This window comes from Lithobates pipiens, unplaced genomic scaffold (assembly GCF_037356315.1).
Source record: "Lithobates pipiens isolate NorthernLeopardFrog02 unplaced genomic scaffold, aLitPip1_a1.2 Scaffold_18, whole genome shotgun sequence".
Classification (NCBI taxonomy): Eukaryota; Metazoa; Chordata; class Amphibia; order Anura; family Ranidae; genus Lithobates; species Lithobates pipiens.
Genome location: NW_027507758.1, coordinates 201,458,222 through 201,477,124, shown reverse-complemented (window position 1 = coordinate 201,477,124; position 18,903 = coordinate 201,458,222). Strand labels below are relative to the sequence as shown.

The 18,903-nt window shown below is 44.7% G+C and overlaps 1 protein-coding gene across 11 annotated transcripts in view; it reads right to left on the bottom strand.

Annotated features, from left to right (window-relative positions):
* TBCE (tubulin folding cofactor E) overlaps positions 1-18,903 on the bottom strand; it is a 969,060-nt gene that overhangs the window by 265,138 nt on the left and 685,019 nt on the right. The window lies entirely within an intron of this gene.

The following is an 18,903-nucleotide window of genomic DNA, read 5'->3' as shown; positions in this document are numbered from 1 at the left end:
ATGGGGGCAATGTAGGGGGCGTGGCCAGATGTAAGAGGGAGAAGACGCTCTGGCAAGAGCTCCGGTCCCATAGCAACGTAATGCTGCCTAATTCTCCCTGCAGGGTCTCTATCTTGCTCAGCAAACCCATCCAGCAAGATCAGGGATCTCCCCTGTCCTTCCTATGCCATCCAAGAGAAAATCCAGCAGGAAACATCACCTTCTAAGCATGCGGTGGTCATCTTGCCACAAGCTCTGGGAGTCGGGCAGACAGTAGCAGTTCGGACAGATATTCAGCTGCTGCTGGACATGGATCCCACAGGTGAGGAACCTCCACAACAGGCTGCTGCATCACAGGCACTGAGTGATACCGCCACCTCTGCCATCCTGGCTGCAATTGAAGCCAGCAAGACCACACTGATGGGCCGCATAGACACACTCACCATAGAGTGTGGACTCATCTGGCAGGACCTAGATAAAGTTAGAGGCTGCCTCTCTACTGTGAAATCCCACATATAAGCAGCGGAGAACACTATCGCCACTATACAATATTTGACTGACCTGCAGTAGAGAGTAAAAATCCTGATGACCCAATCAGAGGACACCGAAAACAGGCTCCGTCGTAATGATGAGCGAGTGGTGGGGCTCCCTGAGGGCTGTGAAGGGGCACAACCCACCAGCTCTGCCAAATCCATTTTCAAAGAAATCCTAAGCCTGATGCAAGTTTCATCCGCTTACATTGTGGAAAGGGCCCATAGGGTCCCAACGGGCCCCAGACTGGCCATTTCTAGTCCGCTTTCTCAATTATAGAGATCTCATACTTGCAGAAGCCAGGAAACACCTACAGCTTCGGTATAAAACACCACTCTACACTTTTTCCCAGATTTCTCTCCTGATCTACAGAAGCAAAGATGTTCCTTTGTGGAGGTCAGAAAACAGCTCCATGGGAAAGGGTTAACCTACGGCATGCTTTATCCCAGCAAGTTACAGATGGAACATCATGGGTCAATTACATTTTTGAATCCCCTTTGGATGCATCAGAATGGATAGACACTCTGGCATCAAATTTCCTAAATTCTTTCTTTCCTAAATTTCCTAAATGAAGGAGTTAAGGGATGATTAAGGTTATTGTTCCTTAACTACAGAACAAACTGAAATGAACAAGCAGTTTTTACACCAGTTTGGTCAGTCTAGAAAATATCCTGGAACACATCTCCTCTCTCCACTTCTGTTTAGACTGGAACCAACATTTTCCTCCTGCATTGGAACAGTATGTATGGGCCGGAGCCCTCCATCAAATATCCCCCAAAAAAAAAAAAAAAAAAAATATTTTGCAGTTCACTCGTATTACTGTTTTCTTTCCTATATTTTCGAGGGTTGATTTTTCCCTTTTGTTTTTTCCTTGAACCGAGAACTGCAAAGTGTTCGCTTAACATGTCTTTCCAATTTTCTCTCACCACATGGCCTTTAACACACAGTACTACCTTTTACTGTTTTGGGTATAGGCCTCACTGCCTACTCTCTTAGTTTGCATGGGAGAGGAGTTGGCACAGACAGGGTATGCGCCATTGTGCAAAGTTAATTGTATTGTTTAGTAAATCCATTCAATTCACTGGTGCTGACCATTACCTTCCTTGCTGCTCAAAAATTGACTCCATTTTCCTGTCAATGTATTATTTCATATTTTACACCAGTACACTTATGGCGCCTTCAGACTTTGAAACTTTCAAGATCATATCATGGAATATAAACGGTCTCAATATTAAACATAAATGGGCTGTACGTTTTCAATATTTAAAATCCTACAAGCCTCACTTGCTACTTCTCCAAGAAACCCACCTCATGGGCAGCAAACTTTTAGCTTTAAAGAGACCCTTCCAAAAAGCATATCGTGCAACGTACTCTACCTTCGCCAGAAGGGTCTCCATATTGATTAACAAAACCCTACCTGGTGTGGTGTAATATGTACATACTGACCCTCAGGGGAAATATATTATTCTGGTAATAACCTTATGGAATTTCTGATATGTTATTGTTAATACTTACATTCCAACCCCTTCTCTCAGGCAGAGCTGTGTACAATATTAGAGAAGCTTGCTTTCTATTCCCCGGCAAAGGTATTGTTAATGGGTGACTTTAACGCCATACTATCCACAGAATTATATAGGCCCATAATAACTAAGCAATTTAAAGGAGATCTATGTGCCTGGGCACAGGCGGCAGGGTTAACACAGGCATGGCGATGGAAACAACCATCAGCTAGAGCCTACTCCTGCTTCTCAGCATCGCACAAAACCACCCCACGTAGAGACAAATATAAACACTTTCAGGAAATGGGGAACTGGGGACAAAAAAATAAAAAAATGTAGATAAGAGAACCTTCACATAAAAGACCTCAAAAGAAAAATGTGGGTTCAATTGGACTTTTTAGGCATAAAAGGAGTTGTAGAAACAACCAATATGTTCAAGAGAAATTATCTCTATTTATTATCAAAACAGATTATGTATAAAATATAAACAATCAAAATTAAAAATACAAACACAAAAAAGTTTTTTCCTCCTACACATTTAAGACCTAATTGATATCCTATCAAAGGTAGTATAATCCACTCAATTTTTCCAAAAAGGAAAAAAAGCGGCCATAATAATTGCAAACAACAAGCACTATAGGGGTGAACAGGCTGCCTTTTAGGTTCCCCCTTGCTTTTCTTTTTACTCAGCGGGAAACTGGTTCGCTACAATTATTGGAAGGGATCACTACACTTAAAGCGGAGGTCCACTGTAAAGTGGACCTTCCGCTCATCGGAACCCTCCCCCCCTCCGGCGCCACAATTGGCACCTTTCAGGGGGGAGGGGGGTGCAGATACCTGTACAGTACAGGTATTCTGCACCCACTTCCGGGATAGCTCTCTGCGGAAAGGGGCGTAGATTACACCCCTTTCCGCAAGTGCCCGCCCCTTTCCGCAAGTGCCCCGCTGCCTGCTGGGAAACACACAGATCCCAGAGGCAGCGGGGACCGTCCTTATTGCGCAGCGCGGCTCGTGCATGCGCAGTAGGGAACCGGGAAGTGAAGGAAAAAAAGCGGCCATAATAATTGCAATCAACAAGCACTATAGGGGTGAACAGGCTGAACAGGCTGCCTTTTAGGTTCCCCCTTGCTTTTCTTTTTACTCAGCGGGAAAGGGGCGTAGATTACGCCCCTTTCCGCAAGTGCCCGCCCCTTTCCGCAAGTGCCCCGCTGCCTGCTGGGAAACACACAGATCCCAGAGGCAGCGGGGACCGTCCTTATTGCGCAGCGCGGCTCGTGCATGCGCAGTAGGGAACCGGGAAATGAAGGAAAAAAAGTGGCCATAATAATTGCAAACAACAAGCACTATAGGGGTGAACAGGCTGAACAGGCTGCCTTTTAGGTTCCCCCTTGCTTTTCTTTTTACTCAGCGGGAAACTGGTTCGCTACAATTATTGGAAGGGATCACTACACTTAAAGCGGAGGTCCACCCTAAAGTGGACCTTCCGCTCATCGGAACCCTCCCCCCCTCCGGCGCCACAATTGGCACCTTTCAGGGGGGAGGGGGGTGCAGATACCTGTACAGTACAGGTATTCTGCACCCACTTCCGGGATAGCTCTCTGCGGAAAGGGGCGTAGATTACGCCCCTTTCCGCAAGTGCCCGCCCCTTTCCGCAAGTGCCCCGCTGCCTGCTGGGAAACACACAGATCCCAGAGGCAGCGGGGACCGTCCTTATTGCGCAGCGCGGCTCGTGCATGCGCAGTAGGGAACCGGGAAATGAAGCCGAAAGGCTCCATTTCCTGATTCCCATACCCAAGATGGCGGCGGCAGCACCCGACAGACGATCTAGAGATCGGCTTCGGGTGCCGACATCGCGGGCGCGCTGGACAGGTAAGTGTCACTATTTTAAAAGTCAGCAGCTGCAGTATTTGTAGCTGCTGGCTTTAAAAAAAAAAAAAAAAAAAAAAAAAAAAAAACGCGGAGTCCCGCTGGACTCCCGCTTTAAAGTTCAGGGGATACCCAGAGTAACTACCACCATACGCCTCTCGGCCACCCACATATCACAAATACCTACCAAAACCGTATGCTTGAAGCCCTAGGGCTCAGCACAATGTGAAGTGATCCCATCGATTTTAAACCTATATTCTCATTTATTTTTTAATTTTTACCCCTTTTTTGGAAAAATTGCTTTTTTTTTAAACTTCGTCAACCTTCCTGCCTCTTTCTGTGGTTTGGTTTCCCCCGTCTGGGACACACCCACGAAGGAATAACACTGTTATCAGCTCCTGAAGAAGCGTTATCCAATAAACGCGAAACATGTAGAGCACCAGAACATATTTAAGTTTCGACTGTATATTTGATATACTCTATTTTATATTTATATAAATGTGTATTTCTTTTTTTTCCTTTTTGGAAAAATTGAGTGGATTATACTACCTTTGATAGGATATCAATTAGGTCTTAAATGTGTATTTATAAGGAGGAAAAAACTTTTTTGTGTTTGTATTTTTAATTTTGATTGTTTATATTTTATACATAATCTGTTTTGATAATAAATAGAGATAATTTCTCTTAAACATATTGGTTGTTTCTACAACTCCTTTTATGCCTAAAAAGTCCAATTGAACCCACATTTTTCTTTTGAGGTCTTTTATGTGAAGGTTCTCTTATCTACATTTTTTTATTTTTTGTCCCCAGTTCCCCATTTCCTGAAAGTGTTTATATTTGTAAATTGATAACCAGGACGTGGCATCTGTTTAATTTTCTTAGTGTATCCACAGACACCACCCTGTGATAGATGCACACCTCTATTCATTTTTACCTCACGCAGAGACTTTTCCATTGTAAATGTCACCCTACAGTCGGATGTAGTTGCTGCCTCCTATCTACCCAATGGTCTCTAGGACCATAGTCCTCTAGAATTTATCCTCTGTACCCCTGCTTCCTGTAATGCCTCACGGTGGCGATTAGCTCCCCACTGTATATCACAACCCAAAAGGATTGGAGGCCATTCCCTCACAGCTAACTGAATATTGGGACGTTAATGCTGGATAATCTTCGCTGGAGATTACCTGGGATGCCTTTAAGGCATACAGAAGGGGTCAATAAATTTCTGCCATATCTGCCTTCAAATCAGATCTCACTTCTACCGCCCACACTCTGCAGGAGTCGGTGTTGGACTGTACTGAAACATATGGTTCTGATCCTACTGACACCAACTTTATCCACTCACAGGCGTCCCAAAGAGATCTTAACCTGCGCTTGGCGGAACTCACCCACTTTGCTCAATATCACACTAAACAAAACTTTTTTGAACAAGGGGACAGAAACGGTCGCCTGCTGGCCCAGCAGGATCATCCTTCCACCACCATATCTGAAATCAGACATCCTACTGGGAGCATAGCTTCTACTTGTGAAGATATTTTGGAAGAATTCTGTAGTTACTACCATACCCTGTATACCTCCATGCTTCCCTATATTTCAATTCTCACTCCCTTGCTCCCACACTAGACCAAGTGGTCCTGGGATGGCTCTTGAACGAGAAGTATTGGTGGAGTACTTCACAGTTGACAAAGTGACTAAAGTCATTGGTTCATTCCCATCTCGTAAGGCACCCGGGCCAGATGGCCTCCCCATAGAATTTATAAGGAAAATGTTATATTACTGTCTCCTGGCCTCTTTGTACACAAATTGCCTTGCAGAAGGCACACTACCTGACTCTATGAGCCATGCTCACACAGTCCTGATCTACAAAACCTCCAAGAATCCGAGCCTATGTGCCCATTGCATTACTAAACAACAATGTTAAAATCCTAACCAAGCTCCTCTCTGTCATTAACCCAGACCAAACTAGTTTCATGACAAACAAGTCTACAGATAAAAATCTCTGCAGGTTGTTTTCCAACATTCACGCTCCACACATTAACCAGGGATGTAGGGTAGTGACCTCCCTAGACATAGAAATGGCCTTTCCTGAGGGAGGTCTTAACGAGAATGGATTTTCATCCTCACAGGACTTAAAGTTAACTGGGAAAAATCCCTATTCTCCCCCATTGACCCCGGGGCTCAGACTTCCACATTTACCAATCTCCCACTACGGTGGGTGGACCATTTTAAATACCTGGGAGTGTGGGTTTCTCATCAGGCCTCGGAGTACGTCCCTCTAAATCTAGCAATGGTCATGCAGGATACTAAGCTCCAGCTAAAGACATGGGAGTCACTACCACTCTCTAAGCTGGGGAAGGTCAGTTTCTGGTGGGGATGGTCAATTTGCTCAAAATGAAAATATTACCTAAATATATATACCTATTTCACCACTCTCCCAATTGGATTCCAAAATCTTTCTTTATCTGTTTAAATCAATTATTTTCTGCATTTTTATTCCCCCCCCCCCCCAAGATATAAACTGTCTACACTTGCAAGACCCCCCTCCCAAGGGGGCATGGCCTTCCCAGATTCTCACAAATACTTCCTGGCCGCGCAACTGGTTACTGCCGCCTGGTGGCTCTCCCCAGACCGTACCAGCCCTTCTACAATGCTGGAGGCGGTCATTGTTGGGTCCTTAGAAACCATCCAGCATTGCTATTTAGAGGCCCCAAAGCTCCTTATCCTCTACTAACTCCATCTATGCTTACAACTCTTAGAGCCTGGAAGGTCAGCCTGATCAGTGAAAAATACCCCGACACAGCGGTATCCCCAAATGTGGTTTTTATTTTTGCACTATAAACAAAAAAAGAGCGACACTTTTGAAAAAAAAAACACAATATTTTGTACTTTTTGCTATAATAAATATCCCTGATTTTTTTTTTTTTAAAAGATGATTTTCTCCCCAGTTTAGGCCGATATGTACTGTATTCTGCTAGATATTTGTGGTAATAAAAATCACAATAAGCACATATTGATTAATTTGCGCAAAAGTTATACCGTCTACAAAATGGGGGAAAGTTTTATGGTATTTTTATTATTTTTTTACTAGTAATGGCGGTGATCAGCGCTGATCACTGTGAAAATGTCACTGGCAGGGAAGGGGTTAACAGTAGGTGGCGATCAAGGGTGTGTATTCTACGGAGATTCTAACTATGGGGGGATGGGACTGCCTGGGTGAGGAGAGCGATCGTTGTTCATACTTATTATACTTACGACCACCCTGACCGAGTGCTGCCGCTGATCGCTCTGCCCTGTGTCAGTCACGAAGTTTCCAGAGTAAAAAGCACACTGTTCTGAGATACACAGACACCAGCACTAGAGGTAAACCATGCTGGGGCTACAAGAAAATGGTGGCCGGCTGTCCTAGCAAAAAAATCACCAAGAAAATGTACGCCGAACCATCTAGAAAATATCTGACAGCACCTACACTGCATAAGACTACAGAAAAATGGCCGCGGCCTCAGCAAAATGGCAGCGGCTCGCACGGTGGGCTCTCCTCATGTAAAATAGCCCAAGCACCTCACAAGGAAGGAAAAAAGGGCAATAAAGAAAAAACGGACCCTAACAGCCAGCGTAGCCCCCCACCAAAGCCCAGAACCCCCCCAGAGGACCCCTGGCCAGGTGCATACACCGCACCTCATGCCCAGTCACAGCGGCCCCAGCAGGGGGAGGAAGGAATGAAAGAAAGGGAGCGTGAGAGACCTCCAAGTCGATCTCCCAGGGAATGCCCAGTTGCTCTATCCTGCCAAGGCAGGGAGAACCGTACTTTCGGGATTGCTGGACGCATTCCACCACAGACCCATCACCCGAGCAGTAGGGGGTGGCCGTTAGCCATGGCACACTGTGACACGGACAGCAGTAGCCTGGTCATATGTGTACCCCGGAGCATATAGCTCACCGTCCGCCCCTGGAGCAGAAGGTGCATGTCATGGCTGACCCAGCTCATAACTAGGGTCTGCTCACACTCGATGGCCAGGCTAGGGAGACTACAAGGATCTATATTATCCAGCCTGTCACTCAGCCAGGCTGTTGATTGTAGATCACAGTATCAAAATTGCAGAAAAAATTAAAAACTCCCAGGACCAAAGGTCCCCTCAGAGAGCCAGGTCCTTCTACACTAATCAGAAAAAAACTGAGCCGCAGGAAGCAGGGTGTGGGGTTATAGCCAGAGGGACCGCCCCCTGGGCGGTTAGGTGCAGTCTTACTGTTTTTATGTTTTACATGTTCTGTCTAGTCCTCTGCTGAAGGTGGTGTGATAACCCTAAGGTCAAGAATTAAAGGAGCTATGTCTGTCAATGAACAAAAGAGAAATTTACACTGCAGGGTTTAAAAGTATTGTGCTGATAGCAATTATGCTTTTGTCTACACACATATCCATTCGCCATTGAAACTTTAGGGAGGTGGTGGGGTAGCAAGGGTGAGATTTGAATCTAAGTGTTGCTAGCTCGGAGTGCTAACCACTAAGACCCAGCGACTACACCCTTAAAAGCTCTCTTTCAAAATGGCACTGGCTAGGCCTGAAGGAGTGCATGCTCCACAAATGCGTCGCCTTTCTCTGCATTGCGTATCAGAAGTGACGTCATCACCGGCTCCCTGTGCGTTTCAGGACTCCAGGATGCGTCGGAACCCACCAGCACGGTCCTCACGAGACACCGCAGAAGCCACCCTGATGTCTAGTTCCACTGGTGCTATTGCACTCCAGTGCTCAATGCCTTTGATGCTTTTATCCTTGTGAGTACCAGTATGATTACAACACCTCATCCCTTTATTATTCAAATATGGTTGCAGTTTTATGGGACTTTTTAGGTGCAACACAAAAATAATCCAGAAATGTCATTAAAATAATTCATTATTTAACAAGAGATAAAAAGAAAGTATCATATCCTCAAAAACATATACAAGTATGACCCATATGATGCAGTCCTTATGTTTATAGCAGTATTTGTGTAGATCCCAAAACTGGGCTTCCTAAGAGGATGCTATCCGCTAGAGGTCAAAGCCTTCTAATAAAAACAATATATGTACTATAAATGTCACATAACAAATCACAACAATATTAGGGGACAGATCAGGACCGAGCTATAATAATAATAATATAAGAAGACCAATAACGTATATGTATGTTTAATGCTATATACGCATTTAGCGTTTCTTTCGTGCCGCTGCCTCCAGACCAGTTTTCCAACCATCAGGTCCTCTCCCCTTTAATTCCCGTAGCTCCCCTTCCCGTTGTGACCGGCCGTGATCTTCTGGCATGGAGGTTTGCTCCTCCTGGCAACAGAGGGCGAACATCTTACACTCTCGTGACCGGGACACTAAGATGCTGCGGTGCTTGGGGGAAGGGAGGACCAGTGACGTAGGGGGCGCATGTGTGGTACAAACTTGTCGTTCGCACTCGGTTGTGTCTTACGTCGGCCAAATGGGAGGCACTTAAGACTGTTTGATCTGGCTAACGCTCTTTCCGGAGCCACGAGGACATACACACATGCCACAGGAAACGAGGGAAGTAATTATATGGTACCGTGAATTTTAATGCTCCACTGTTAACACCGTCCCTGGGCTGTATCTTGCAAGGGGAGAGAGGTGTCCTAGCTTAGGGCATTCTTTACCTGCTATGATTGATTCACTGCTGGTTCTCTATTAGTTTATGTGCAAATGACTCTACATGTGAGCATCCGGTGCTGTGGAATTCTTGCCCTCATGCCCCTTTCACACAAACTAGACTCTAAATTCATTGTAGTATTTTAACCACTTGACAACTGGGCACTTAACCACTTTGCGTCTTTCGGCTATAGCGCAGACGCTAACTGCCAGGAGGGCGTCCCTGGACGTCCTCCTGTGTACTCTCTCCCCACGCGCCCTCGAGGGCGCGCATCGGGGAAAATCGTTTACAGCGCAATCGTAGCTGCCAATAAGAGATGATCTCAAATGTAAACATATGAGGTCATCTCTCATTGCAGGTGTCCTGTCTCTCCCTCCTCACATAGAGACAGCGTGTGAAGAGGGAGAGCGATCTGTGATTTTTTTCAGTGAGTGTTACAGTGACCATCAGTGCCATCTGCCAGCCCCATCTGCCAGAGCCATCAGCCATTGCCAGCCCTATCTGCCACCAGTGCCATCTGCCCGTGTCAGTGTCACGTATCAGTGCCACGTATCAGTGCCGCCTGTCGTCAGTGTCAAGTATCAGTGCCATCTGTCATCAGTGTCACCTGTGATCAGTGCCAACGGTTAGTGTCACCTGTCAGTGTCATCTGCCACATCAGTGTCACCTGTCAGTGTCATCTGCCACATCAGTGTCACCTGTCAGTGTCATCTGCCACATCAGTGTCACATATCAGTGCCATTTGTGATCACTAAGAATGTCACAAAGGTTATATTCAATCGAGGAGGCATACGATATTCTTGCGGCCGACGAGAGCAAGGGGAGCTCTCCACTTCAGATTCCTCCTCATATTCAGATTCTGAGTCTGACATGGACTACAAGCCTGACCTAAGCAGTGGTACAATGCAGCCTCAGAGGAGGAAATTGAGAGTCCGCCCATCAGACGAAGGCGTACTGGTGAGGAGGCAGTACCATCCACCAGCATCGCAGTGCCATCCACCAGCACCGCAGTGCCATCCACCAGCACCGCAGTATATCGGCAAAGGCCAAGTACCACTGGGGTGTCACCTCAGCCCCAAAGGGTTAGGTCCCATGACAGCCTTCCCTATTGCCTTTAGAACCCCTTGTGGCTTCCTTCTAATTCAGCAGAAGCTAACGTTCCCCCTTTCACTGCCCACCCAGGAGTCCAGGTGGACACAGAAGTTTTTTCCCCAATAGACTTTTTCCATTTAATTTTTACTGAGGACATGCTTGCATCGATTGTGGCCCAGTGCAACTTATATGCACAACAATTTATAACAAGTAGTCCAACATCCTCTTATGCTCGTCCCTACGAGTGGAGAGCCCTAACAGTGGAGGCGTTTAAAATTGGGTCTCACATTCTGTATGGGACTAACCATAAAAAATTAATTGCGTGCATATTGGTCATCCTGCATACCACATGTCCGTCTTTTCCTCAATAATGCCCAGGACCAGATATCTCTTGATTATGAGATTCCTACACTGTAACGACAATACCCAGTGCCCTCCCTGAAACTACCCAAATTTTGATAAGCTTTACAAAATTTGGCCGCTAATAAATTATTTTTCTGAGATCTTCCCCCAGTTGTTTACCCCAGACCAAACCCTATGTGTGGATGAGTCCCTTATCAAATTTTCTGGCAGGCCCGGTATAAAACAATTTATTCCCTCCAAAAGGGCCTGCTATGGGGTGAAGATGCATAAATTGTGAGACCGAGCCACAGGGTATACATATTCCTTCATGGTATAAGAAGGGAAGGACACCCAGCTACATCCCCCTAATTGCCCAGAATACATTGGATTGAGTGGGAAAGTCGTTTGGGAACTCATAAACCCACTCCTGGAGAAAGGCTACCATCTGTATGTGGACAACTTTTATACAAGTTTAACCCTGTTCCGCAACCTTCACAGAAAGAACACTCCAGCATGCGGGACCGTAAGGACGAACAGGAAGGGCTTTCCTCAAAGCCTCGTCAACAAAAAGTTAAAAAAAGGGGAAGCGGTGAGTTTATGGAACGAGGAAATTCTGGCTGTGAAGTGGAGGGACAGAAGGGATGTGTACATGCTTTCTTCGATCCACAACAATACATTCGTTGAGATCACCAGGAGGAATGGCCCAATACAAAAGCCAACATGTATCCATGAATGCAACATGTTCATGGGGGGTGTCGACTTCAACGACCAGATGCTCGAACCCTACCTTTCCACAAGAAGAACATACCGGTGATATAAAAAAGTTTCAAATTATTTCTTTAATTTGGACATATACAACACCTATGTAATCTATCGCAAATCCACTGAAAGACCCAAACCCTTCCTTGGCTACCAGGAGGAAATCACCACTGCCCTTATATACCCGAATGGCCCACCAGAAAACATTCGATCAGATGTGATTAGCAGACTCTGAACGCCACATTCCTGATAAAATCCCTCCCAGACCAACAGGCCGAAAACTTCAGAAAAAATGCCAGGTGTGCACCAAACGAGGATTGAGAAGAGACATCACTTAACATTGTGCCCAATGTCCTTCCCAACCAGGCCTCTGCATAGGTGACCATTGTCAGAGCTGGCTTAGCCCTTCCTCCTCTGGGCTGGCCACTCAGCTGTCGGCTAATTGCCAGCTCTCTTCTCTTTCCACAGTTACCAGCTGTTCCCGATGATGCTCGTCTGACCTACCTATTTAAAGCCTTCCAGCTCACTTCTGCTTTGCCTCCACGTTGGTCACATCACAAGGAACCATCTCCTGCTGTTTGTTTCAAGACTGGTTTTCTGACATCCCTCCTGGCTTCTTATCCTGTTTGCAGTTGCTCTCCTTGGTTTCCTGACTTCAGGCCTGACTGATTACCCGATCTGGTTAATGAACTTTGGACTGGCTGACTACCCGATCTGGTTAATGAACTTTGGACTGGCTGACTACCCGATCTGGTTAATGAACTTTGGACTGGCTGACTACCCGATCTGGCTACAGGACTCTGGCTATGCTTGACTACGCTTTTTTCTATTTACCTTTTTATTTTTATTAATAAACAAGTGTGATTCATTTGTACTTCTGTCTCAGTCTGATTCATGGTTCCTGACAACCATACTTCAGGGAATTATTAGTGAAGTATGGTAAACATAACCCTCACTTCCTGCCATTTACCTTCACACCCCTTATGCCTCTGCTTGCTCTGTAACTGACCCTGGCTTGTTATTCGAACCACGCTTCTGCCTACCGATTCTGTTTATGCCTCTGACAACCATACTTCAGGGAATTATTAGTGAAGTATGGTAAACATAACCCTCACTTCCTGCCATTTACCTTCACACCCCTTATGCCTCTGCTTGCTCTGTAACTGACCCTGGCTTGTTATTCGAACCATGCTTCTGCCTACCGATTCTGTTTATGCCTCTGTCTGATCTGGGCTGGGTTTTTCTGGATGAAGAAAACAATTTAATTTGTTTTCTCATTCTTATATTAGGGTCTGGAGACTCAGAGGCGTCACAGAAATTTGGGTGGGAGAAGCCTCTACCCTTGTCCCCATTCTGTCCTGAACAAGGCCCTACTTCTGCCTGCTGCCTGTAGGACCTATGCCATCATGCCTCTCCCTGTTGCATGAACTGACCACACCACATGTATGAACCATGTTCCTGCCTAATACCGGGACCAATATTTTGGCACTGCTGACAATCTCTGCCTGCACTGACCCTGGACTGTATATGGACAGTATCCCTGCCTGCTGCCTGTATTGACTATGGACAGTATACCTGCCTGTTGCCTGGAAAATTGTGTTCGCTTTTGCTGACCAAGTCCCTGCCTGCTGCCTGGACCAGTTCTATCATCTTGTGGACAATTGCGCTACTAAAACCACAGGCAATCTTTTGTTTACTCTTTGCTCAGCAGAATGTATTTTGGGGTGTAATTCTTGGTATGTGCATGCTATGTGTCCCTGGAACACCTGATGGTGTTCCTTGCATGTTGGGCCTCTGTATGTTGCCAGGCTGTGTAAAAGTCTCACACATTTGGTATCGTCATACTCAAGAAGAGTAGCAGAATGTATTTTGAGGTGTCATTTTTGCTATGTACATGCTATGTGTTGGAAATATCTTATAAATGGACAACTTTGCATTAAAAAAAATGCGGTTTAATTTTTTTCCCCACATTTTTCCAAAACTTCTGGAAAAAATGAACCATTCAAAAGACTCATTATGCCTCATAGATTATATGTTGGGGTGTTAGCTTTCCAAAATGGGGTCACTTTGTGGGCGTTTCCATTGTCCTGGTGCTCCAGGGCCTTCAAAAGTGTAATAAGTGGTTGAGAAATGAGATGTGTAATTTATGCTCCTAGAATGCCTGATAGTGCTATTTCAATATTGGGCCTCTGTATGTGGCCAGGCTGTGTAAAAGTCTCACACATGTGGTATCTTAATACTCAGGAGTAGCAGAATGTATTTCGGGGCGTCATTTGTGTTATACACATGCCATGTGAGAGAAATAACCTATTACAATTAAAATTTTGTGAAAAAAATAAATCTTCATTTTGCAAAGAATTGTGGGAAAAATATGACATCAAAAACCTCACCATGCATCTGACTAAATACCTTGGAATGTCTACTTTCAAAAAAGGGGTCATTTGGGGGGTATTTGTACTTTCCTGGCTTGTTCGGGGCGCAATAATTGACATAGGCCACCAGTACATCAGGTGTGCTACATTTTTGTATGATTCGCACCACAGCTTGTAGACTCTATAACTTTCACATAGACCAAATAATATCCACTAATTTGGGTTATTTTTACCAAAGATATGTAGCGGTATAAATTGTGGCCAAAATTTCTGATGAAAAATTTATCATTTGCAAAATTTTATCACATAAACTAAGAAAAATGCGTTTTTTCCAAAATTTTGGTCTTTTTTCATTTATAGGGCAAAAAAATTAAAAACCCAGAGTTGATCAAATACCACCAAAAGAAAGCTCTATTTGTATGAAAAAAGGACAAAAAAATTATTTGGGTACAGTGTTACATGACTGAGTAATTGTCATTCAAAGTGTGAGAGCACAGAATGATGAAAATTGGTCTGGGCAAGATGGGGGTTTAAGTGCCCAGTAGGCAAGTGTTACGAATGTTGTGTTTTGCTGTGATGATGAAAACCCCCTGCGTGGGAAGACATACAGTACCCGTGTGAAGTTTTGATGTTCCTTTAAATAAAAATGAGCAGCCCTGAAAACTATATCTGGCATGGATTAAACTCACTGTTTTGGCACTACCATTGAGCTAAGAAACCCTATGTCACAATATACACTCAAATACTTGTGCATTTACAAAAAATATATATTTTTCTTTTTCAGCAATACCATAGCCGGCTGTCACCATTTATTTCTATGGGAAAACTATCCATAATTCGTCTAAATGATGGATGGCCTTTCTTTAAAAATTAATGGAGTCTATTGCACATCCACATGGATTTAACCCTTTTGCTGCCAGGCCCTGCGCTCCACTTCTAAACTCAGTACTGTACTAATGGGCACTAATAGGTTGCACTGATGGTCACTGATGAGGCCGTATTGATGACTACTGATGAGGTGGCAATGATGGGCACTGAAAAGCTGCACTGATGGCCACAAATAAGGCTGCATTGATGAGTTTTTGATGAAAACAATGGGCAGCAATCGTGATGAAATCAAATTGAAGATAGGATAATCGTGATCCAATTGTGAGACCAGTGAAGATGTGCAACTCTACTAAATATAAAAGCTTAACCTGTGCTGAGTTTATAAATATTTGTAAATTTTAAATTGCACCTTTTTGCGAAATGGTGAAATCCAAATAAACATACGAAAACACCCCCCAAATCATATATTTTCTAAAAGCACATGGCCAGTGGAATAAAAAATAGGATTTTTAAAACAGCTTACCTGTAAAATTATTTTCTTTGAAGTACATTATGGGACACAGAGCCATAGTAATTACTATGTGGATTATAGGCCACCTTCAGGTGATGGACAATGGAACACCCTAAAGCCGCGTACACACGGGCGGACTGTCTGGCCAACTAAGTCCGTCAGACAATCCGACGGACAGTCCGTCCTACTTTTGAATGAACGGACTTGACCACACACGATGAACAGACAGTCCGCTGAAAGCTTGCGCGATGACGTGTACAGCACGTACGACGATACTAGAAATACGACGTCCAATACACTGCAATGCAACCTTCGGCCGTGTAAATCCTTTCTGAGCATGCGCCATACTTAGTCCGTCCAACTTGCCTACTCATGAGCGGACTGTCTGCTGAAACCAAAGTTGGACGGACTGTATTACGGGAATTCCGAAAGACTTAGTCCGCCAGACTGTCCGCTGAAAAAGTCAGCTGAAGCCCACACACGAGCGGACTGTCTGCTGAAATGTGTTTCAGCGGACTAAGTTGGACAGACAGTCCGCCCGTGTGTACGCGGCCTAAGACAGAAAGTCCACTCCCTATATAACCCCTCCCTCTACTGGGAGTACCTCAGTTTTTGTAGTAAAGCAATACACGTGTATACCAGAAAGGAGGGAGGGACCTCTGTGTCCCATGATCTACTTCCAAGAAAATGATTTTACAGGTAAGCTGTTATAAAAATCCTATTTTCTTAATCCTACATCACGGGACACAGAGCCATGGTAATTACTATTTGGGATGTCCCAGAGCAATGCCAACTGAGGGGAGGGGAGGGAGACACAACAAAAGTAGCGCACCATGAGATTAGAGGACTTATACTGCTGCCTGCAGCACACTGCGCCCAAAGGCGATATCCTCATGTCTTTCTACATCCACCTGATAGAATCTGGTAAATGTATGGACTGAAGACCAAGTTGAGGCTTCGCAGATTTGAACCATGGAAGCTTGGTGATGCACTCCCACGAAACACTAATGGTCCAAGTGGAGTGTGCTTTGATTTGAGAGGGTGGAATCTCCTTCTTTAAACCATAAGCCTGAACAACTACTTGCTGAATCCATTTAGAAATAGTAGATTTCAATGCTGCCTGTCCTTTTTGTAGGACCTTCAGGCAACACAAACAAAAAATCCGGTTTTCGAATCTGAGCTGTCGCCTTTAAGTACTTTCACCACATCAAGAGAATGTAGTAATTTCTCTTCCGTAGAACAGGGTTCTGGGAAAAATGAAGGTAGAACAATATCCTGGTTTGGATAAAAACTAGACCCTACCTTTGGTAGAAAGTTAGGATGAGGATGCAATACTACCTTATCCTGGTGAATAATCAAATATGGCTCTTTAAAGAAAGAACAGCCAACTCTGATACCATTCTTACAGAAGATATGGCTACCAGAAAATGAGTTTCCTTGTCAAAAATACCAAGGGAATATGCTTAATCAGTTCAAAAAGTCTGTTTTAGCAATGCCGACAGAACTAAATTCAAGTCCCAAGGGTTCAGGGGTGACTTAACCGTAGGTTTAAGATGCATTACCCCCCGAATAAAGCTACAAACCAAAGAATGCAAAGCAAGTGGTTGTTGAAATAATACTGATGAGGTCGAGAATGGCCTTTGATAGTATGAAAGTCAAAGATTCTACCTATGATATACTTCCCAAGGTGCCAACCCCTGGATTCACACCAGGAGACATATGCTTTCCAGATTCTATAATGTATGATTCTGGAAACCAGTTTCCCTGCATTAATCAAGGTAAATACCACTGGACTTGACTGCCCACGCTTCTTCAGAATGTGGGACTCAAAAGCCAAACCATTACATTTAGCATTTGGAAGGTAGGATGGAATACCAGACCCTACGATGGAAGGTCTGGACGTGGTGGAAGGGTCCATGGGTCCCCTACCACCATCCTAATGATCTCTGCATACCAAGATCTTCTGGGCCATGCTGGGGCCACAATAATCACCGATCTCCCTTCCTGCTTGATCCTGCAAAGTCGTGGAAGCAGCAGAATAGAGAAAATGCATAAATCAGTGCAAACCGATTCCACAGTTACACCAATTCATCTGTTGCGCATGCTAGGGGATTCCTTGTTCTTGACAAAAAGTTGTCAATTTTCTTGCTGAACCTGGACGCAAACAAATCTACATCTGGGATCCCCCATCTTCGGCATATTGTCAAGAAGATATCAGGGTGAAGGGAACATTCTCCGGGGAACAACTGCTGGTGACTCAAGTAGTCCGCCTACCAATTTTCTATTCCCAGAATGAAGACTGTCAATAGGCAATGTACATTGTTTTCTGCCCAAGTTAAGATATGATTCACCTCTCTCTGGGCTGCACGACTTCTAGTGCCCCCTTGGTGATTGATACAGGCCACTGCTGTGGCATTGTCGAATTGGATCCTGACAGGACAATTCCGTAACCTGAATGTCCACAGGCCCTCAGGGCCAAGTGCGCTGCCTGGATCTCTAGAAAGTTGATGGGCAAGATCATTTTTTATCTGGACTATTTCCCTTGGACAGTCGTCGCTTTCAGGACTGCTCCCCATCACGAAAAGGCTGGCATCTGTTGATATCATCTTCCATGTACCTGGTAGGAAAGATTTTCCCTTCTGCAGATTCTTGGTCATCAACCACAAACTGAGGCTCCGGCGCACCCTGGGAACACATTGGGAAATCTAGAGCTTGGACCTTCTTGTTCCAAGCCGATAAGATACTGACTGTTTTGTAGCAGCCTCAAATGAAATTGAGCATAAGGAACGGCCTCAAATGAAGCCACCATCTTTCCTAACAACCTCATTCAAAGTCGAATAGAAGGATTCTTCTTTGCCTTGACAACTTGAATCAGTCCCTTTATGGCACTGATCTTCAACTGGGGCAAGAATACCTTTATCTGGGCTGTATCAATAATCAGACCCAAGTATTCCAATCTTCTTCATAGTTTTTTTAAGGAGGATTTCTCTAGGTTGAGAATCCAACCTAGGAATTCCAGGTAGTTGACTGTAGATCATACTTTGGTCTAAGCGGGCTACCAACTGGTCTCTCAAGAGCAGATCATCTAGGTAAGCTATAATCGTTGTACCTTGGGGCCTTAATCCAGCTACAGGAAGAGCCAGGACCTCTGTAAATACTTGAGGTGCAGTAGCTAGACTGAAAGGCAGAGCTACAAACTGAAAAAGAAGATTTTCTACCTCGAAGCATAGATATTTCTGGTGAGCGGGAAATATAGGCACATGGAGGTATGCATCCCTGATGTCTATTGACGCCAGAAGTTCTCCACCTTGTAGGAAGGAGACCACCGATCGGATTGACTCCATGCAAAAAGAGCGGATATTCAGAAACCGGTTTAGATCTTTAAGATCTAGAATGGGTCTGACATACCCACTTGGTTTTGGTACCGTGAAAAGGTTTGCATAAAACCCCAATTCCTGCTCTTGCATGGGAACCACTAAGATA